Source organism: Vidua chalybeata, chromosome 7 (genome assembly GCF_026979565.1).
Source record: "Vidua chalybeata isolate OUT-0048 chromosome 7, bVidCha1 merged haplotype, whole genome shotgun sequence".
In the NCBI taxonomy this organism is placed as follows: domain Eukaryota; kingdom Metazoa; phylum Chordata; class Aves; order Passeriformes; family Viduidae; genus Vidua; species Vidua chalybeata.
The window spans coordinates 11,900,058-11,923,275 of NC_071536.1; the positions used below are offsets into that span (position 1 = coordinate 11,900,058).

At 41.9% G+C, this 23,218-nt stretch overlaps 1 protein-coding gene across 7 annotated transcripts in view; it reads left to right on the forward strand.

Annotated features, from left to right (window-relative positions):
• Positions 1-1,334: 1,334 nt before the first annotated feature.
• The window catches only part of SPATS2L (spermatogenesis associated serine rich 2 like), a 79,158-nt gene continuing 57,274 nt past the window's right edge, over positions 1,335-23,218 (forward strand). For 2 of the 7 annotated variants that reach the window (XM_053947917.1, XM_053947924.1), the window contains exons 1-2: positions 1,335-1,419; positions 19,390-19,462. The gene's annotated coding sequence lies outside the window, so the exon portion shown is untranslated. The other 5 variants (XM_053947920.1, XM_053947918.1, XM_053947919.1 and 2 more) reach the window with 5 other exon arrangements.

Sequence of the window (23,218 nt, forward strand, 5' to 3'; positions counted from 1 at the left end):
GTTCTCCTTACAAATTGCACCTTGAATGATTTTCAGTGCAGCAGTTTCAGAATCCTTGGGTGAAAACAGTAAGGCTCGAGTGTTGCCTCCGAACCATGAGGGTGGAAGTTCATTTCCTGGCTGAGGGGAGGGAGTCAAATAGAGGTGTGGTATGACCAAGAAAGTCCCATTTATGCTAGCTGGAAAAGAGATGTGCAAACATTTTGAGAGGGAACACCATGGTTTTCCAGTACCTCTGGCAATTATTGCTAACAAAAATGAGAAATTATATGTGTTTGGGTTAAGGAAAATGCTTATGACACTGTGAGATGCCAATGCTGATAGTAAATCTTGTTCGTAGTTGTTTATGGAATTTTGGGGGGGGAGGTTGGTTTGGGTTTTTTTTTTTTTTGTTGTTGTTATTTGGTTGATTTTTTGTTCCAAGTGTATGGATGTATCTCTGCATTCTAGTGTTTAAATTTAAGTAGATAGTTACTTATTGCTTCTTTGTGTTAACAATCCTGACTGTATTTTATTTGCACCTTTTAGGTGGCATTTTAAAATACTGTTTACTGAAAAACTTGTGGTAAATTTCTGTATTTTCATTGTTTTCCATTAGTATTCATAGAGATTTACAGCATCACAGAATGGGTAAGGTTGGAAGAGATCACCGTGGGTCATCTGGGTCAAACTCCCTGCTCAAGCAGGGCTATCCCAGAGCACAAGGCACAGGATTGTGTTCAGATGGTTCTTGAGTTATCTCCCGAGAGAGAAATTCTACAGCCTCTGGGCAACTGGTTCCCATGCATGGTCACTGTACTTCTCACGTTCAGGTGGAACTTCCTGTGCCTCATTTCTTCTCGGTGCCCTCTTGTGCTCAACATCACCGAGAAGAGCCTGATCCATCCTCATAGCACACACCTCCCTCCCCCTTTAAATATTTATACACATTATGAAGTCCCCTCTCGGTCATCTCTTCTCGAGGCTGAAATTCATCTGGCCGTGACTGATGTCGCCTGTTTACTTTCACTTACGGAGAAGTTCGTGAATAGTTCCTTACATGAGGCCCAGCGGTGTCCTTGCGCGTCGTGGGTGTTTTGTTTGTGCGTGGCAAGCGGGGTACACGTAAATCATGTGCCCGCGGCCGAAGCCAACGCCTGGGGCCGGGGAGCTGCTCTCCGCCCCTCACAACTCCCCCGGCCCGACACGCAGAGAGCCCAGCACGCGTGCAGCGCTAGGGGGACGACGCCTCCGGCGGCCTCGCCCGGGCCCGTCCCGCCGCTCCCGCCCGGCGGCGCCCGGCCCCGAGCCCAGGCCGGGGCGGGCCGGGGGCGGTGCTGGCGCGCGGGGCGGGGCGCGAGGCGTGTCCGCGGGAGGGCGGCGGTGCCACGGCCGCCACCGGCCCCAGCCCCTCCTCGGCCTCCGCCGCGGCCGCACCAGGTAAGGCGCCGCCGTCGCCTCCCCTCCCCTCAGCAGCACCTGCGCGGGGCGGCGGGGGGCCGCCGGGAGTTTCGTGCCCAGGGGTGCCGGGGAAGGAGGGGTGCGGCTGCCGCGGTGCCCCACCCGTTGCTCTATCGCCTCGGATCCCGGCGCCGAGCCCCGGCTGCGGGTGGGCCCCTCCTGGCGGCACGGGGACCGCAGCCAGGCCGGCCTCGTTCCCTGGACCCCGCCTGGCGTGCGCCGGGACCCGCTCCGCCAGCGCCCGGGAGCCGCTCGCCGCCGCTCCCCCTCGGCCGCCGCTCCGCCTGCCATCGGCGCCTCCGGAGCCGAAGCGGGGCTGGGCTGGGCTGCTCAAGGCTATTCGGTAACAGCCTCGGCCATAAATGATTAACTGCGCGCCCGGGGAGCCGGGTGTCGCCGAGCGTGGCCGCCCGTGCCCGGCGCGCTGAGCCAGCGAGCGTTCGGTCCCGAACCGCCGCCGGGGGCTCCGGCAGGGCTGTGAACGCTGCTGCCAGCGCTGCCACACCGCAAGGTAGGCACGGAGCTTGCTGTGCCTCAGCTGCTGTTTCGGCGTAAATCCACCCATTTGCCGTTCTTTTTTATCTCTGCCAAGGTAAAAGACCGCCAAGATTATAGGGTTTTTTTGTAACTGATTTTGTGTTTAGTTTAGGATTTGTTGGGTTTTTTAAAGTCTTTGTTGTCTTTTTTACTATGCATAAAAAAATTCGTAGGTATGGAATTCGTTGATAAGCAGTGGCAGCTGGCAGTACTCTTATTCTCTATCAGAATGCAATGCCTCCTTTGTTGCGCTGTAAATTAATAGTGTAAGCTCCTTCCCCACCCTCAGCCTCATCACTTGGAGATGTGAATCGCTTGTACTACCAGATTTGTTTTCTTTTGGAGAACTAAGAGGCACCACAGAAAATCCATCTGTTTCATTCCAGGTCACATTCCACTGGATTGATTTGGTTGATTTCAGCTTGAAAATGTGCTTCAAGGCAACTAATGATCTTCTGATTTTTTTTTTTTAATTAACCTTTAAATTTGAATTACCAGTGTATGCAAGAGGCATTTTTCTTCTGTTTCTTTGAGCTCTTGATGCAGTTATAAAGTATTTTCCAAAACATGGTGATTCAAGAAGGTAAACGAAAAACTTCCTACACAGAAAGTGGAAAAGGCTGCTGCATGTAGCATGTCAGGTTAACTAGGAATGTATTTGCACTGTCCATGAAAGAAATCCTGGATGGCAACCTGTTGAATGCCACTAACTAGAATCTTCAAGCTGCTGTGAGCAGGACACTGTGCTCTTGCCACAATTGTTTCTGTGAATGCGGTCAAACTGTGCAAATGCAGAATGATTTCCAGGTCAGAACAGGTTGATGAATTTAGTGGGGCGCCATCACAAACTGCTGGAGCCGAACACTGGTGCTAGGCTGTGAGTGTTCTCCCACTAATTGTGCTAGGGAAGTGGAAGGAGTTTGGCCCTTTGAGAACAGCAGGATCTGTTAAATGTAATGATACGCTAATCAAGATAAGGCTTGTACTGTGTCAGGTGCTGTATAACTGTAAGGAGGTAAGGTCACAGCTCTGGGAAATTTACTGCATAAAAAAGTGCTACGATTAAGATGAATTAAACTAAGTACCCTTCTAAATGTCCTCAGGGTTATCCTTAAGTGAAGGGTCTGTTTCCACAGACCCTTATACCCAGGCAGATGCCTGAGAAGAAATGTGCTTGAGAATTATTGTCATGTCTGACATAGAGTAAAAGCTTAAAACTGAACACAAGCATCTTTCTGTGTTGAGAGCGGTTTGGTTCTGAATGTAGATCTGTTATTCTTATCTAGTCCTTCTTGCTCAAAGAAACGGAACCGAGGCTATGTTGGGACACCTTCCTGCTGTTTCCCAAATTTTAAGGAAATGCTTGTCTGGAGCTGAAATTGATTCAGGCCTGTTTTTAGGAGAAAGTACAAAGTTTCCAGTGGCCTACAATGTGTTTTATATTTTCTTCAAGTTTTTCCTCTAGCAATCATGGAAGTACCAAACCTGTGCCTGTCAGCAGTTGTAGGCAGCTTGTATTTTGCATTAATTCTCACAAATTGTTATGTTTGTGTACTTTTTTACCCACACACATGGCCTCTGTTGTCATTTTAAGGGACTGTGTCCTGGTGTGTTTTCAGAGGCCACATCTTAGACGTCTTTAGACACTGTTAGCAATGTTAGTCATGCAGAATAGAAAAAAACCCACCTCAGTCATGTTCTCAAAACAATCTGCTGTGGTGCTTTACAAATATAAAGGAAAGGTCAAACTCCATTTTTCACTGTGCACTGGAGGATAAAAGTAAAACTGTGTAATGACTTGGAGCAGAACACCAAAGGGCAGTGAGACTTTGCACGAAGATCTAGGGAAGAAAAATAACAGTTAACTGTTAATTGTAGTTGATTTGTAGCTAATATCAAGGATTTTATTGTCCGTGTTGCTCTTCAGAAATATGGTTCCTGTGTGGTTTTACTCTCTACTCTATGTTTTTATGCACTGGTCTAATGCTTCAGTTTTTCTGTTCCTCCTGCCTTCCTTCCTCAGATACAGTCACGAGCTTTCTCACAGTTTTCTTCTTCTAGTATAAAAAGAAACAGTAGTGAAGCACCTTTATTTTAGCCTGGACACCTTCTGTTAGAAGTTGTTTGAAAGTAGTGCTCCTTATCATTACTAAATCAAAGAATTTGGATCCTGAACTTCACTGAGATTAACAGGGGGCTTTGCACTTCACACCTCTGTGCCCTGTGGGTTTTTGAGCCGCCTTGAGCTTCAAGATGTGTGGCATTGTTTAGCCTCTACTTTGCATTGGTAAGAGTCTCTTTACAGTCCTCAGAATGGTAAGCTCTTGTTTTGGAGAGCATGAGATGAGGGGGTGTGTAGTTACCTTGGGGGTGTATTTATCACGGCAGAACTTTTACTTCCCATGTATATATGGGAGTGGCTTCATACCTGCTTCCTACAGCAAAAATTTTGGCCCTTGTGCGGTCTTGTAACATGCCAAGGACCAGCTCCTTGCTTAATGTAATTTGATAAGGTGGTCAGAAGAACTAAATGTAACTGGCACCTTGACCAGTGGTGTGTGCAAAATACATTGTTTGGTTTCGGTGCCATTGTGGGAACACAGGGAATATAAATTTTGGGATATGGCAAGGAGCTGGGCAGTGAAAACTGACACTTTTTGACTGTTCAGTTTCATGGTATGTGGGTGGAACATACAGGGAAGAGGGCAAGTCTGTCAGCTGTAACTCTTGTTTTTGAATGGAAATGTAGTAATTCCCTAGTTCTGGGTATGGGTTAGAAAAAAAATCTATTTTAGGTTATTAGCTTCTGCTGTCAGTCCTGCTGAAAGTTTGTGCATGTGAAGCTTGTTTAGAAACTGTAATGAAATCATGTGTACAAGTCCCATTTTGAATATGTGTGTACCTTTGAGTGTAAAATCTGGGAACTGAAGTGTCATTGGGGTAGGCAGAGAAGTAAAACATTTTTTTCTTCTGGGAAGTTGTCAGCACATGTAATTAACTTTTTTTTGGGGGGGGACTTCAGAAACAGACTTCAAAATTAGAGTCTGATGCTGGTTTCTCAGTATAAAATAAGTGTTTTTCTTGAATTGGCCATATTATACTTTATGGGCAAAGCCAAATTTGCTCAATTACTAAAGTGATTATTAAGCAACAGTGACAATGGTTTCACTTATTATCCCAGTATAATTACACTTTTACTAGATATACCAGAAAAAGCTCCTGATGATTTTCTGTTTATACAATACTGCTGCAGACCCTAATTAGGGTTTGGGAATAAAATCAAAACTCTGCAAGTGTTTTAAGCTTCTCTTGTAAAACAACAATAATATAGAATGCTAGCCCATCTTTTTATAATACAAAAGAGACTAAAAATATGCTCTGCATGTACATAGTAGGAAAGGATTGTGGCATAACATTTTCAAAGCTTGTTCTTTTTCTTTAACTGAAGCTCTGCAGTTTCTTCAAAAGCCATGAGTTACAAATGAATCTGCAATACTTTGTGACTCCTTGTCCTTTCCTTCAGACAAAAGGCCCTTTCAAACCATTGTAGAACAGTCACTGATTTTCATGTGGTCATTCAAGAAAAGGATAGCGATTGGCCTTCATAATAGGCCTTTCAGTACTCTCTCAAGTAGTTTGCTGGCTGAAAAAAATGCCTATGGTAGTGTACTGTGTCCAGTGTTTAAATTAATGATGAATCTAATCTCCTGAGTGTTGGAAAGGTAAGAGTTCAAATGGCAAAGAAGCCTCACCTGTTTGTGAATACCGGTGTGCTGCTAGTCAGAGTTTGGCGCAGATTTTGGCCTGTGTGAACTGCTGCAGTTTTATTTGATTTTCTTTGATGAAGGTCTGTTTTATTTTATTTTTTTTAAGTGGTAACTTAAGCCTGGTGTTGCCATGAGCTGTGTTTCTGAGAGGGTTGATGCTGTTTTATGTCCTGGGTGGAGTTGAGCAATGCTTTCTGTTTGTGCTATGCCTAGCCAAGCGAACTGTGAGTATGATTTCTTGGACGGTGACTATTCTTGAAGGTTGTAGGTGTGTTTTGAGTTGACATTCAAGGAGCTGCTGCCACTGTTGTGTTGACAGCTCAGTCTCACAGAGTTATCTTTCTATGCTGGTAAAGTCAACTTGCCTGGCAGCATTTCAAAATAAACACATTTGGGGTAGGTAGACTGGTGTTTGTTGGCCCAAACTTGTGTAAAATATGTGCAAGAATTTATAGTGCTTGACTGAGCCTTACCTGGAACACCACCAAAAGATACAGTGTTGGTGAGACATTTCCAAATGAGGATAGCTCTTCAGGATCCTGGCTAATTTTGTTTGAAATGTGTGCAGTACTTGCCCTGAAGGTTCAACCCTAGAGTTCTGCCTGAATGGTAACTGTGACACCTGGCTTTCATTGCTGCAGAAGAGTGGTTCATAGTGGCAGATCAAGACTTGAGACTTGCTTATCAGTTAGGTGCAACTGCCACCAAAGAGTATTTGGGCTCTGGATGACTTGAAGCTCAAGCACGTACTCAAATTATTGTTTCAGACTAAATTACTTAGTAATACATAAAACCAGCAGTGTCCTACACACATCCAGTTTGTGGCTTCCTCTTCTGCACTACACTTAAGTTATTCCCTTTTAGTATCTAAATTACAGTGCTGTGTATGGTTCTCTGTGTAAAATTAAATGCAATAAAACCATTGCACAGCAGTTTGGGTGTGGTGGCACTTCTCAGTTGGAATGTGTTCAGAAGCTGTGGTTTATGGTAGCAGTGGAAAATCTACAAGTCCCAAAATGTCATCACTATGGGACTTCTCCTTTCTGTGTTGCTGAGGGAATAACTATCTTATGCAGTGATACTAGCCTGTGTAGAATTTGATTTAGTGATCTTTAGGACATGATCTGAATGAAAGGGTGCTTTTTCTGTGTTTCTGTTTTCCATTAATAACTAAGTTTTGGCTAGAAATTGTTTTGAATTGTCTGGTTTGTTCAGGTGCTGTCATGACATTGTGCTTTGGTGTTAGAACTGGAGCTTGTGGTCCTTGCGCTGGGTATGTTGGAATGAGGGATGGTGTGGAGATAGACTGCACAGCTCTAAGGTGCAGACAAATCATCAGTTCCCACAGCTGCTGAGGTCTCTCATGCGCTGCACACATTTTGTTACTCGAATGAAAGAATGAAACTTACTTCTTGTTAAAGTTCTTGAGGGTTTCTTCCTCTACAATAACCAAATTATGTTGTATACAGACACAGTGGAAGCCAGAAGGGACTAGATAATTCATCTGGCCAGCAGAAAGGCAGCCAAGTCTGAAATGTAAGAAAAGAGCAGGAGAAAAGAGTCAAAAGATCAGATGTGTGCTGTCAGGTGCACAGAGCTCTAGTGCAGGTGGGGCAAGAGGTGCCCTGGAGAGATCTGAAGTGTGAGGCAAAGAAAGAGCAGCTGCTATGTAAGAAAAGTGCCTGTAGGCTTGGAAGAGAGCAGAAAGTGATGGTTGGAGGAAGCTCTGGTGGGGAGGAAGATTGGGCTTTTTGAAACAAGATTATCCAAATTGTGTACTATTGGGTCTGCATCACAGCATGGCTGGTAGCCTCACAGATTTTTCCTGTTGTGAAAGACACAAGCCCTTCATGTCTGAAACGGGTGCAGTCTACATCCTCTGTAGCTGAGTTTCTGGGGAAGAGATATTTCAAACTAAGGTCCTGTCAGACCTCTACATGTATTGGCAGTTTTGCAGCACTTTGATGTGAGTAGAAGATTGGTTCTATGTCCTTAGCCAAGAATATGACATGAGAGCCAGCCATGGAGCGGGCTGCAGCAGTTCCACTGAGTGCTCAGTCCTGAAACTTGTGGCTGTTCTGTGAGAGGGTTCAGAGTCCACAGGGTGTTTCAGGATGAAAAGTGCTCTATAATGGGAAGTGTTGTACTTTATTTTGCAGTAAAGTGAATAAGCCTACAAAACTAAGGAAGTTCTGAACAACGCAAGGATGTAGATGCCATCCCTGGAAGTGTTCAAGACCAGTTTGAGTGAGGCTCTGGGCAACCTGACGCAGTGATTGCCGTTCCTACCCCTGTGGCTTGGGGGCTGGAACTATGTGATCTTTCAGGTCCTTTCCATCCCAAACCATTCTGGGATTCCATGATTTGGCAGTATGGGAAGTCACTCTGCTGTTGCATAACCTGGCAAGGGATGGTCATGTATGTAAATTCATCCATTGCACTGCCATGAGTACAATGAGGATTGCAATGAGGAGATGACTGAAAGGGGACCTTGTCAATGTGTTTAAATATCTAAAGGGAGAGTCCCAAGAGGACGAAACAGGCTCTTCTTGGTGATGCCGAGTGATAGGACAGGAGGCAATGGGCAGAAACTGATGCATGGAAAGTTCCACCTGAGCATGAAGAAGAACTTTACTGTGCAGTGACTGAGCACTGGAACAGACTGCCCACAGAGGATGCGGAGTCTGTTTCACTGGAGATATTCAAGAACCATCTAGACCTTACTGTGCAGTGTGCTCTAGGATGGCCCTGCTTGAAAAGGGAAGTTGGAGCAGATGACCCACTCTGGTCCCTTCTGACCCAAGCTATTCTGTGATCTCTTGACAAAGAATAATGGGTTTCTGTTTTCTTTGGCTCTGGGATAAAGGTTGACATACTGGCATTTCAACACCTGATTCCCCACTCTGAAGTTTAACCTAAGTATACAACCATGATTATTTTGTGCATTATCTTACAGATGAGGAAATGTTAGAAAAATTTAATTGCTGTCCCAGTGTTGGATTTCCAGAGATGTTGAATGCAGGAAGCTGTTATTGCAGTTGTGTACAGTCAGGTCCTCTAAACATCAGCCTGTAAATGAGTGATGGTACCTTCCAGAGCTTTTTGGTGAGAACTGCTAAAAAGCAAAACATGATTTCTTAAGCTGTAACAAGGGATTTTTAAAGAGGGATCATCTTGTAGATGCTTGTAAATCATCTTGTAGATTATTTTATAGATCTTGTAGTTGCAAGATCTATAAAACTGAAAAAGAGTTAGTTATTAGCATTGTTGCCTCATATCAAAAGAATGCAGCAATGTAAACTCATTAGTTAAACTTGAATAGCACACTTTCAAGCTACTGTTCACTATTTTAAGTGAATAATATATTCTTCCATCTAAAGAGCTGCTTAGCCTCATATTAAAGATTTCTGTGAATTGAGAAAGAAATAATCAGGATTGCTGTTACTGATGACAAAAGCCAGACATTTTGTACCATGGTATGGTACTTGTTCTGGGCTGAACTTGACCTACCAGGCTGTGCATCCTCACTGAGCTGGCTGTGAAATCAGAGCCCAGCTCTGCAGAAATGGTTCAACAGAGGGGAATGGTCAAACATGTGATAGCAAAGGCTGTTTTTCTGCAGTGCCAAAAGACCTGGGCAAGGACAGCTCATTTTGAAATGTCAGTCTGTAAGGTCGGAGTGTGGTGAGGGTGCTTCCCCACGTGTATGGGAGCAAGGCTCCTGCAGAGCTGCATTCCTTCTCCAGGCCTCTGGCCAGCATGGAGAACTGCTGGAGCTGCCGCCAGCTGGCAGCTGGGCTGCTTTGCAAGGGCTGTTGCTGAGTGTGCTGGTTTTGTTGGATTTTGTCTTTAAACGAATTTGGTACTAGTTTCCATAAAAGGCTTTGCTTTGTGCTGGTTTGGGATTTTTTGTGGAAGGGACCTCAGGAACTCTTATGTGCTACATTTTTGGACGTTTTTGGTTTCCAGTACTGATCACATCATTCCTTTGGGAAGGAATCTGCTGTTAATTGAAATGGAAAATACAGCAGATGGACTCCTTAAGAGACAGGCCATAAATCATTAACTGTCTGTGTTAATACAAAGCTAGAAAGGTATCTGTTCATGGATTATATTTTAACGCCTCCTACCTCCAAAAAACAATGACAGAAAGTTCCATCTTAATGTAAGGAAGAACTTCTTAACTGTAGGAGTGGCTGTGCACTGGAACAAGTTTCCCAGAGTGGTAGTCAGTATACCTGGAGATATTCAGGAGCTGTGTGGATGCAGCCCTGTACAACGGGCTCTGGGATGACCCTGCCTGAGCAAGGATGTTGGTCCAGATAACCTACTGCTGTCCCACCCAACCTTACCCAATCTGTGCCTCTGTGGAAAGATATAATCATCTCACTCTTATTTTGAAATTTGATGATTCTGCTTTTAATCCTCAGCTTTTACAGTGTGCTGTATTCCTCAATGTACACCAGGAGTTGCTTGTCTGGCTTCTCAAGTTCATTGACTTTGGTAATTCACTAGAAGAAATGTACTTAAGATGGCTGAGAAAATTTTAATATTTAATATATTGGTGGTCAAGGTGAACACCAGGTGGTCAGGCAGTGTGTGTGTTTGAAATCTGCAGCTATGGATGTTGGGGGATTTGCTTACATGTGAAAGCTTCAGTTGTTCATACTGAGGACCAGAGTTATGGGTGATGTTGAGCAGAGCCCCCACCTTGCAAGTCCATCTGTGAAAGCCAGGAGACCTTGGAAACAAGAAAGATAGGTTGTAGTTACTCTGTGCTACACCCCTCTACTGAAGTGGTAAATATCTTAGGAAATAAAATGGAAAAATAAGTAACATCAACGTACTATAACTTTGCAAAGCTAAAACATACCGAAGGCTGATAATTTGCTAAGCAGAGGTTGGACTAGAGATGGTAGCTTGACCATGTGTTGTGCATGTAATGCTTTTCATGCAACTTTCTGTCATTAAATGGGATGTTATTTTTTTAGTGGACCATAAATTATTCAGACCATGCCTGTGGGCAAGTGGTTATTACTGGAATAAACTTTACTCTTGGTATCTCAAAGGTACTTGGAGCAGAGGTGCCAAGTCATAGATCAGTTACTGAGTCTCAATGTCAGCAGTAAATTCATGTTTGTTCCTAGGAAAGTAAATGCAGACATGAATTCAGAGTAAATGATTATACAGAAGATGCTATGCTAATAAACTGAGGCAGACTCCAGTTTTCTTTAACAAAGGGTTTATCTGAGTTCTCTGAAGATGTTCCAGATTTGCAGCAGCACTTACTTTCTTTTATCCAAACTTACTAGCAGAATAGAAAAACACACTGTATTTTTACTTTATTTTACCCATGTTCCTTCATAAAATACTGAAACAAGCATTTCAGCTGAAGCGCAGGCTGAAATAATTTAAATCATCAGTGAAATAGTCTAAGTTCCGGCGTGAGAAACTTGCTTAAAAACTTTGGGTGTTATTTTGTTATTTGTGTGTCATTCCCATGAAAAGACTGCTTTGATGACCAAATTACTGCTTCATGGAAACCTTCTGTCTCAAGGCTGTGTTTTCCCTTGTGATGTGAAATACCACATGGGAATGAGATCTCATTTACACTCATGGCTGAGTCTGACCAAGATCCCCTGGGTAATTTTGCTTCTTCTTCCTATTAAATCTTCAAAAGTGGCTAGAGTTATATTTACGTTTGTAAATTGATTTCATCCTGCATTTTTGTTCATTATGATCCCACTCTTAGAATCTGAATGTACAAGAGTATTTCTCCATTCTATGTGGAGAAGGATTGGAGTTCTATATAAGAAGGAATATGTTTAACCTCTGTATTGTACAAATATTCTTTGTGGTTGTGGTTCAGCTCTTGTAGGACCGTCAGGAAGGAGAGAAGTGTGAAACTGCTTAGGTGATGGCAGTGTGGGTGTTCTTAACCCTCTTCCTGTCCACACACCAAGGCAATGACAATGGAGTGAAGTGGAATTGGACTTGAGGATCCATTGCTGCTGCCATGCTGGGCCCTGACATCGTGCTTTCTTTCTGAGCAGGATGCAGTACCTCCTCCAATGGGTGATGCAGTGTACATCCCTCTGCTGGGCTACTTCCCAGTAAGATTCCAGGAGGTACTCTGTTCTTTGAACCTCCCTGCTTACCCCGTTACAAAGGCACACTCAACACATGATGTTGTGTTGGCAAACAGTTCTACTTTTCAGTCGTGGTGTGATGTTTTTCAGAAGCCCAGCAATGGTGGCAGTAGACCCAGTTCCCTGAAGGCCCCTTATGTCTGTGTCCAATTGTAGCTTTCAGGGGGCATCTTTAGTTTGTACATGGGGCTTTTTGGTGATTTTAATACTTACTTATTGTAACCTTTGATATTGGGTACTGCACAATAAAACCAAGTATCAGCTGAATGTCAGTATGAGAAAAAGTTGAAACCTGTTCCACAGAGTTGAACTTTTTAATGCACTCTGTGACTCCCAAAACCTGCATACTATGTGTCTTAAGCACATGTCTGCTATAGGTGGGCTGTCTTGCTTTTGGTACTGATCTCACTGTCTTACCTGTGAGACTAAGGTGCTGTCTGCTGAATGGCAGCATAAACTCAGTATCCTCAGCCTTGATGGATCCACCACACATTGGTTGTGTGCAGTAGTCACCCTTTGTCTCCTAAAATAACCCCTCATTCACTTTAAAGCATATGCACTCAGACATTATTTTCTCTGCCTCTTCTTATTTGAATAAGCAAATAATTTAAACTTTTTAAAAAGCATCACTTGCATACTTTTCTTTCTCAGAATATGATTATGTCTTGAAATGTTTGTACAAAAATATATAGATTGACTTTGTTATTAAGAAAATGCCTACTTTTGTTTTGGAGCAGTTTAAAAAATTGTTTCATAAAATGCTGAATACAAACCATTTGACAGGGTGAGGGCACAGCTGATTTTGCTAGTATGCAAAATAAGAAGTACTGCTTCCTTCAGAAGCTTCTCTCCTTCTGTTGGGAGGCTGAAGACTGATTACATGGAGGATGTGCCAGTTTGAAAATAGTGCTGATTGCGCTTGCATGGAAAATGAGTTACTTCAGTTGTTGTTCATTGCAGAAGCTGTAAAATGCTTGATTCTTCTGATGTGCTTTTCTGACCAGAAAATAACATTGTGGATTTATTTTTCAATTTAGTTGCATTTTTATCATCAACATTTAGTTTTAAGGTTGTGTTCTGTGTAAATGAACATACTCAAATTTACATGGATCCACAGTGATACTTCTAATAAATCCATGGATGTTATTTTTAATTTCTTGGCAATTATGCTGTCTGAGACCCATTATTTTTGAGTTGCCAAGCCTTGGTAAAGGGAAGCTCTCCTGACAGACTGACCTTGCAAAAGTGGCAAGTAAAACTCACAGTGAACTTCCAAGTGGCAGCAAAATTAATTTCACAGGGAGGCATGGAGAGTCCACAGATTGTACAGAATATTTTCCTCACTCTTCTTAGAATCTTGTGGCCCCTAGAGTGTACAGAAATGGAGATCCCGTAGCTCCTCTAGGCACTGAACACATCCTGGCTCATCAGGGTATCAGCAGTTGTCTTAACTAGGGCTTTCCAGGTTTGTGGTGTTGCTTGGTTACCATAATTCCCATAAATCTCAAATAAAGAAAGTAAAGCTAAAGTAAAAAAAAATCCACCTGGTTTCTATTTATGGGCTAGGCTACTGTACAGTTGCAAGCAAAACAGAATTATAAAGCTTCTGTAATGGTCATTTTTTTTCCTCAGGTATTCTACTTGGCTACTCCCAAAAGCATCCTGTTTTAAATATGTTTTATATTGGATAACTTCTAGGATTCAGCACAAACTCATCAAGTTCAGAAGCTGGAATCTTGAGAAATTATGGCTTGTGTCATCAGCCAGTCTTGGTAACTCCAGCTGAGATGGCTTTTCAGGTTGCCTTTATGTGCATCCTTAGATCAGGGCAGGGAAGAGCATGCAAATCTTAGCTTGGAATATGTTAGGGAGTATTTTCTTTAGTAATGATGATAATGAACTATCAGAACCATTTGGCTAAGGATGTCATGTCATTTTTTTAATATTTCCAAACGTAGCTTCAGAAGTCCTCACCTGCCCTTAAGGGGGAATAATTTTGGTGTGTGGGTTCATGTGTTTCAGGGAAAATTCTCATCTTAATTTCAGTTAGCTGATCTTGACAAAGTGCACAGGCACTCTGAGAACTTGATTATACCATATATGTCTAAGTAGACATTCTGTTGCGATCCCTGCTCCACCAAAGAGTTCTGCAAAATGGAAAGGTATCCTTTTTTATCACTTCCAGGCTGAGATAGATTACTCTTAAGACAGTCATTCTATTGATGTGTAACAAATGAGTTTAATTTGCTTTTCATGAAATTAACTCCCAAAATAAGGCATTTTTGGGAAATTGTGCGTGAGTTTCTTGGTGAAGAGAGCTTTCCATGAATCTGCTAGGGTCATAGACAGTGTACCTGGTTATGGTACAGTTGGTTATAGAAACCCTCTTCTGAGAGTGGAGTAAACTAAAATAAATTGAGATATCTGTGAGTCAGACAGAGATTGAGGAAAGATAAACAACATCCAAATAAAATACTCCCAGCTGTGGAAAAAAACGATCCCCATCTATCAGAAGTATGGTATATATTTGAAGCAGACAGCAGTTCATGTAGGAAGCAGAACTTGTAAGTATTGCCCTATGTTCATTGTCTGAGAACTTGTGCTTCACTGGTGCCCACAACTCAGTCCTCTAACCATTTTGGGCTTCCAGTGGGTCCAGTTCTTCTAGTAGTGGAGAGACTTCTCATCTGGTGAGATACTAGGTGTTCAGTGGTGTGGTGTTGAATTTCTAGTGTCATCTGGCTCACCTGTGTATGTGTTATGGATATATTCCGGCTCCAGTACTGTCAGGAGGAATTGGATTAGGCCCGTAATGCTTTGGGAGGAAATTTTTGACTGATGTTACATAAGGAGGAGTAAAAGACTGAAATCATGAGAGATCACTGGTAGGAGAATAAAGGTGCTTACAGATATCCTATCATTTGCCCAACTGTGATATCACTGTCTGACTTGTGTCACTGAACAGAAATCTGGTGTAGGATGAGAGGTGGTCCAGTCCTGAAGCTTTTATTTGGTTGTTTCCCAATCCTAATGTCAACAGATTTTTTTGCTATACAATCTCTGGCAAATACCAGATGAGGATGGTTTTAGACAGAAAGCCTTATGCTGCTTTACAGTCATATACATCTTCTGTTGCAGTAAGAAGTGCACATTGTAAATGTCGATATGAGTTGTCCTCTGAAGGCTGGACCTTGCTGAGTGTGTTGTGCACTGCATGCCCTGGCTAGGGTTAGAAACTGCAGTGCACAAAATGGAGCATCCTGGGTTAAAGGCAGGCAGAGTTCAGTTTTGGAAGTTGTTGTTACTAACTGACTGATACTAACAGGATCTTACCACTGCGTTGTGTTGAAATGTAGCAGTGGCAGACAAGCCACTGACTGACTACATCAGAATTTAGAATCTCTGTTGGGCGTAAGGTTGAGAGTAGATGTCTTAAGGTCTGACTGTCAAAGAAAGTGAGGTTTGCTTTCCATGTGCTAAACAGCTGCATTGACAGTTAGGGAAATGTGACTCACTAGCTAGGCCAAAATCAAAACCCAGAAAAGGGCCAAAAAACTCCAAGTGCCATAATCATCAACAAAAATCTGACTTTTTTGTGTGTGGACCAGCAGACTGTAAATAGCCTTTGCAGTCATTCATATCAACATTCAGAAGATCCCCTGCCTTGTGCTGACTTTCTTCTCCCCTAGATGTTCCATCAGTGGCCTTACCAAAGAATAATCCTGAAATAAAAGCTAGCTGTCTGTAGTCAAATGTTTCCTTGTGTTAGCAGCATTTATGCCAGCTCAATATGCTTCTGATTCCACTATAAACTTAGCTTTTAATATTTTTTTAAAATAAGCAAAAAACCAACCCAAAACAGAAGCCAAACAAATGCTGTCTGCCATGACTGCCTTGTCACCACAACTGCACAAGAGAATACAAAACTTAACTACTTCCCTGCACTAATGAAATTGGGAGGTCAGTTTCTATTCATCCAATTAAATTATTCTTAACACTCTGACAACTTTCACTTAGTTGCAATGCTGCTATAGTCACTAAATACAATATGGGATATATTTAGCATAGTATTTTGCACAGGTGTGCCAGTCCTCTTTGTGTAGGATATTTACTTGGGAATGGAGGGATTGCAGGTTATGTTTGCTGTTAGGGTCTAGAAGTTAGATTGCAGGTTATGTTTGCTGTCATGGCTCTACAGTGGAATTAGAAGAGTGCAGTGTTAGAGTTTTGGAGCTCTTCTGTGTGATGGGTGTGTTGTGAAGGTTAGGTTAAGGCTGCTGTCAGGGTTAGGCATCAGAAGAAAAGGGGTCAAAGGCCTTGTTTTACTCTTCTGAAGAGTAAAGATTCCTGTAGGATGAAGACTCCAATCTAGAGTGTTATATAGCTCATATTATGCTTTGATTCTGCTCTTTAGGTTCACTAAGGGCCATGTCACAATAAATAGCTGCTCTGATCTAGATTTAAACCTCATGTCTGGTTCTTCTCTTGTCACATATCACATTAATGCTAGGATTAGGGAGCTGTCGAAAGAGTCACAGCTCAAGATGGGGAGGGATTAAAATGTTTGGGTTATTTGTATATCCTGCAGGGCTGTAGCACTGCGATGAGCACTGATTCCTGGCAGGTGTTTGGGCTTATGTTGGTTTTGGTGCAGTTGTTTGTCACCGAGCTCTGGGGGATGTGCGGTTTGGTGATGTGATATCTGAAGCTCTGCTTTTTCCCTCTTCATATTCTGCAGTGGAGGGCAATGTGTTGAAGGTTCTGTGAGGGGGTGTCATGTCATCTCCATGCACATGGCCTTCATCACCATGAATCTGCCACAGAGGAATATGGGCCAATGTTTTTCAGCCTGCATTCTAAGGCCTGAAGAGTGACAGCATGCCTTCCTATTCCAGCATCTTTTTGTTGTTTGAGAATAAAAGTCACTTCAAGAATTGACCTTTCATTATAATGGGAAATTGCTTGAGCGTTTGCACGTTAAGCAGCAGTATTTTCTGTGATGATACATAAGTCAAATAAGTTTCCTTTTAACTGTTGTACCTTTACTCACGATTTCCTTTCCCCTCCCTTGAGTAATTTTTTCCTGCGTACTGTTCAATAACGTGTCATGGACCATTGAGTAAAGACAAAGTGGTGATTTAGGGAGGTGATCAAACTGTGTAAAGATGTCCTGTAGAATTAATTTCTTTTTCAAGGTAGTAGATCTCATTTGGTCAAATTTGATGGATGTGGTATTACTTGGAAAGAACAAATCTTTACTGCATGCAGTAAAATGGGGAGGGTTTAAAACTGTACATATAGTATGCTGTTAGCTATCTGCTTTGTTACTTTATGGTGAAGCAAAATAAGAACTTTGGACTTCAGTTTTTTGCTTATGTTCTTTTGTGTTTTAAAGTAGTTTTTAATAGCAGAAAGGGGCAGTAATTATAATTCTAGCTTGAATAATTGCATACCGGTGACCATATTTCTTGACCACATCAATAAATGGGATTATGACATTATCTGTCACTTTCTTCTTCAAATCTTGTCAAGTTCCAAAGGACAAAAATTGTCAAAAGGACTCATTGAGCAGGAGGAAAAAAATTAAGTTATAAAGCTCTTCCCATTTGACTTTTTCAGGTTTTAGTTTTCCAGTGAAGTTGGAGAGGATTCTCCTCCATAGCCTAGGTTGAAAAAGATCAAAACTGAGGTTTAGCAGGTGGTGTGCAGGAAAAAAGAATCTCTAGGATGCCTCAGTGCAATAATGTCCATGATCTGATTTGCTGTGTTCAAATCCTAAAAATACTTCCTGTAGACTACAGGCAGTATTGGAAGGAGTTAAATGTCTGGATGTTGGCATAAGAAGTGCAGTAGCTATTAGGAATGTTTCTGTCTTCTCTGTTTTGATTCAGGTGCTCACAGCACAAAAGGGATGAGTTCTCAGCCCTTCATTGTGTCCCTTTGAGGGAAACAGCCAAATCTTGTCCTTGCTTGCCCCAAAGAAAAAACTCCTGGTAGAGCCATCACATAGGCCTCTTCCCCAGTGCTTGGTTGGGGTATTCTGCCCAAAGGCAAGGAATTGGGTATGCCTCCCTCACCAGGTTTCCAACCCCTCTATTCGTCTCATGGGCCTGTGCTTGTTGTGTAGATTCCAACACCCAGAAATGCTCTTTAACACTGACATGTGTGAGTACTTGTATTTCTTCATTGAAGCATCACATTTTAAATTGCTCTATTCATTCCTTTGATTTTGAACATAACTGTGACTCAGCAAGCCATGCAGAAATGTGTGTTTAGATTGTAATGGACTTTGGGACATAAGCTGTGAGAGTCTTTGTTGCGGGAGCCTTTGCCAGGTGAAGTGCTTCAGGGAACATCTGGCTGGTTTGGATGCAGAAGCAATTAAGAGCTTTCTGCCTTGCTTTAAACCTGTGATGCTGACAGGACTTTTGCAGTCTAAAATTCGTTTTGGCCTTGGCAAAATATGTAGTTTCAATAAGGATAAAATGAATTAAATATGACAGCAGTCACACACTTCTAGTCTGTACATAGAGTGAGTATTTTGTAGTACAGAAGGAAAAATTTGTCTGTCAAGACAGTCCAGTCATTGTGGCTTAGTAGAGGCTGATTTCAGCAGTCAGGATGTTCAAAACCATTGCAATATTCTTTTAGGATTAGCTGGGACTGCTAAACGGTTCTTATTCCAAAGCAAACAAGGACCAGTGCGCAACTCACTTAATAGCTGCCAAAGAGGAATAATTTCTGTCTGGCATGCATGGTTAACCATAGACCATGTCTGCCTTGTCATCACAACTGCACAAGAGAATACAAAACTTCACTACTTCCCTGCACTAATGAAATTGGGAGGTCAGTTTCCATTCATCCATGTACAGATGTAAACAGGCACTCAGTTTTCCATGTGGTTGTGTGTCTTTAATTGTGGGGACAATTCCCCTGAAATTTATATGTAAATCAGCAAAGGCCTTGTATTGCGAACAAAGTGCTGGTGTCACCCTTTGGGTTTCCCTTTGTTTCATCTGAGTTAGTATTCTTGAGATGATAATGTTTCTGGAGAATGACCACAGTGAAACTGCACTAGTGCTGCTCAAAGGGATTTGATTAGTAACTGCTATGTTACTGTGACATGCGCCAATGGCTCTTGCATTAATGACAAAATAGTTTTCATTGCTTTAGTTTATCTTTTTGCACATCCCATGTGCTAATTTGAGATTAAAATACGTGCTTTAAAACTGGGTTTGTTTCAGGGGGGAATTGTATGTGTGGGCAGGAATGGGACTAACAACAAAGCTTAGCTGATTGCCTAAGCTTTCATGGCAGTGAAGACAGGCCCTTAAAAAAGATAAGCCCTGTAAAACAGGTAAGGGCACCCCACGTGCTGACCACAGCAGTAAAGGAATGAGTGAAGTTTTTTTCACAAAAGTCTTCTGTAAGAAGACAGTAAAGTAAATGAAGAAACAAATTAAGAACTTGTTTTTGTTTTTTTTTTTAACTTCCAGCTACTTTTGCAGGAGATACAGTCTATTGGAGAAGACAGAAAAATAAGAACAGAAACTGGAGTAATTTGCAGTGGTAAGATATTTTCTATCTCTCTTTGCTATCATTCAGATAGGAAGGTTCTTTACTTACAGGTCTGTCAGTGCAGGAACAAGAAGCCAAGGACTTGGGGGCTGCTTTCACCAGAGCAGTGCAGTCTATGTGAACATCTTGGAACTTGAATCATATGGAAATCGTAGAGTGGCTTGTTGGAATTCACCTTGAAGATCCTCTTGTTCCAAGCCTCCTGCTGTGGCCAGGGACACCTTACACTAGACCAGGTTACTGAGAGCCCCATCCAGCCTGGCCCTGAACACTCTCAGGGATGGGGCAATTTTTTCTCCAGAGTCTATTATTCACCATTCCATATAAATTTATCTCCTTCATCTTCTTCCTCTGTGTCAGGAAGTTGATCAGCTTATGCTATGTGGTCCTACTACTTCTTCTCACCATCTCCTCATCTTTTGTAATTGTTTGAATGACTGTGAAGATGTAGCATAGTTTGCAACTGAAAGTTCTGCTGAACTGGTATTCTGAAGTTGTATCACAGTAAGTATAGTCCAAAGTCATGTTCAGAGGGTAGTGGGAAAGGGTAGCATTGTAGTAAGTTTAAAAAAAAAATAGATACATATATAGACTACAAAACTGAGAAATGGGGGCTCTGCAATTGCCTAATTTTAGAGGTGGTCTAAACTCCTTGGTTTTTGTCACTTGTTTTGAAGAAAATATTTGTTTGAACATATCAAGTTATTCCTTTTGCCATTTTGTCCAAATGAGGCAGTTTCTCTGTGTCCAGCATGTTAAAAATCATAAGCTAAGTCTGTTGCAAGCCTGAATCTAACATGTGGGTGAAGGACCTCATCCTTCTGTGTAATTCTAATAGAGATGATAATTTTTTTCAAATGTCTATAAGGTTCTCCAGTTTCCTTGCAGCTTAGGACATCTGGATTGTGTCCCTTATTAATGGCTTCCTGAGAAATCATTGCTGAATAGCTTAATTCCTCAATTTTAAATTTGTAAGATGAGATAACAATACTCCTGCACTTAAGCATGGGTGTCAGAATGATAAATGAGATTATGTATTGAAGTTTCTGAAATACTCAGGCATTATAATAAGTAGATGGAAGAAGTAATTTCATTTGCACATTATTCACTTCATGCACCCTGTTTCTTTGGTTGTGGTAGTTATGCTGTTTCTTAAGAATTTCCTTTTTGCTTCAGTCTTTTTACACAGAATTGCCATATGGCAAACTTTCAAAGCTTTTGTTAGTGGAAAGCTCACAGGGAGTGGCTGAATAGAATCAATCTGGTAGTTAATTCAGCATACTAAACTTGGTAGTGGTGAGCTGTGTGACTTCCTCAAAGGAAAGAAGAAAAAGATACGTGCCCAAAGTGGTTCTTAGGCATCTGCTGATCACAAGTGTGGCCAAGTACATGATGAAATATTGCTTGTCTGGCTCTGAGCTCTGTATAGTACAAGCAGAGTGACTCATTGGGTCAGTTGCTGACCAGAAGTTGAGCTGTCAGAAGCAGATGGGCTGCCTAGAGAACGAGATATCTTGGAAGCATCTCCACCCTTGACAGCAGTGTTACACAGCACAGGGATTTCTCAGAAGCAATGATTTCTGGGAAAGATGCTGGTTTTTCAGCTGCACTTGGTCTTCCACACCAGAATGACCTTGTGGCTCTGAGAATAAGGAAACTTGCTGGCTTGTCATTGGAAGATCAATATTTGTGAATCCTGTACTTGTAGGGGTAGTAATAGGGAGGTCAGTAAAGATCTTAAACTTGCAAAGGGATTGTTTTTCAGCTCTGAAAAGCCTTCAGGTTGCTACTAAAAGATGGCTGTGTGTAAATGTTCTTTCTGCAAATGAGGCCAAAATTTTCAGTCAACTCTGAAAATCTTTTCCTGTAGTCCCTTCCACTTCTTTACCCCTCAGCAGAATGAGAATAACAAATCCTTCCTCAGACTGTAGAGTTGGGATGAGCATTATACTCAGCTTAGATATATGGAGGTAAAGTGCCCTACAAGTATCTAGAAAAATAAAGTTTTTGTAGGCATTGAATACTGGAGCAAGTTCTAGATCAGAATCTGAGAAGAGAATAGACCAATCTGGGATGGATTTTCAATTTGACTTGCTGTGGTGGGTTCACCCTGGCCAGCAGCCAAGGACCCACACAGCTCCTAACTCATTCCCTGCAGCAGCTCTCCACAGGGGATAGAGGCAAAAATAGGGAGAACAAAGGACAACTCCTGAGTTGAGTTAAAAGACCATTTAATAGGTGAAGAAAAGCTCAGGGGCTCGAGTGGTGAAAAACAAGCAGAGCAAGGGAGACGACACACCAGGTGATGGCGGACTGATACCCAGCCAGTCTCCAAACAACAGCCAAAAAACTTGCTTGAAAGCAAAAATATCCTCTTCCTCCTTTATTCCAATTTTTATTTGTGAACTTGAGGATACATCACATGAAATATCCCTCTGGTCACTCTTGAGTCAGCTGTCCCAGCCTCTTGCCCACCCTCAGCCTGGCTGTGGGGGTGTAGTGGGAAACAGAGGTGGCCTTGATACTGTGCAAGCACAGCTCAGCAATAGCCAAAACACTGGTGTGTTGTCAGCACTGTTGTAGCCACAGAGCCAGAACATGGCACTATATGGGCTGCTGTGAAGAAAGTTAACTCCATCCCAGTCAGACCCACCACAACCCCAAATCATACTGGTTTTTTCACTTACTTTTTAATGTAGTACTGAAAAAGGAATTATCACAAGAACAAAATCCTATTGTAAGATCTTAAGAAAAGATTCTTGATTAAAAATGTTTTCTTGTACATGCAGATGTGACATTTTCTTTAGAATCATGCACACTTCTGAAACAGTTCTAAAAGACTTAAGAATTTGCTGAAGTTCATTTTTCACTGAAAAGTGTGTAAAAATTGTTTCAGGAAATTCAGTAGCACTTAAGTGCTTGTCTGAATAGGGTTTGCATATTCAAGCTGACTCTGTCCTGCAAAAACAGTTCTGGAGAAATTTTACCCACTGTGAATATCAGACCTGTGTCAGAAATGGGTAATTCTCTAATTGCCTATAGGTGCATCTTGTTACTGTCTGTATAAGTATGTAATTCTGTGCCTTAAAATAATCAACTCTCTGAGTCTTACTTATCATGAGACTGGACCGATAAAATGCTTTCAAAATTGAAACATTAAGAATTAGATTTATGGGGTTATCCTAAGAAATGGAAAAACTAAAAAATAAAAGATTTGAAGTAGGAATGAAATCTTAGTTCACTTCTGGAAAAAAATCAGTGAATGGCCCTGTTCTTCCCTGCAACACCTTACTTTTGGTTGTGTATGCTGCTGTCAGTGAAAAATAACTGGCAGCTGTGTTATGCAAAGAGTTCATGTAATTCAGATTAGAGCTCACTGATTACTTTGATCAATATCAAAGTCTGAAACTGAAAGCAAGTTGAGCTTTCACTGATTTTTTAGAGAAAATAATTGAGATTAAAGGAGTCTCTCAAGTTCTTGAATTGATCCTTTATTTTTAGGGTGTTTGGCCTGCTCTGTTACTGGTGGCCCTTCTTTATTCCACTTGTTAATATGAAGAGAGATAAGTATTTGTTCCTGGTAGTGAAAAGCATCACAAAGCATACACAAATGGGTAGCAGTGAGACTGGTCTGAATGTCAGAGTTCAAGGCAGCCATCTCCAAACATCTTAGTAGGTTTGTCAGTCAATGCTGTCATTCCAGGAGAGAGATGACATTATGGGATTTGGTTGATGATTCAGTAAGCA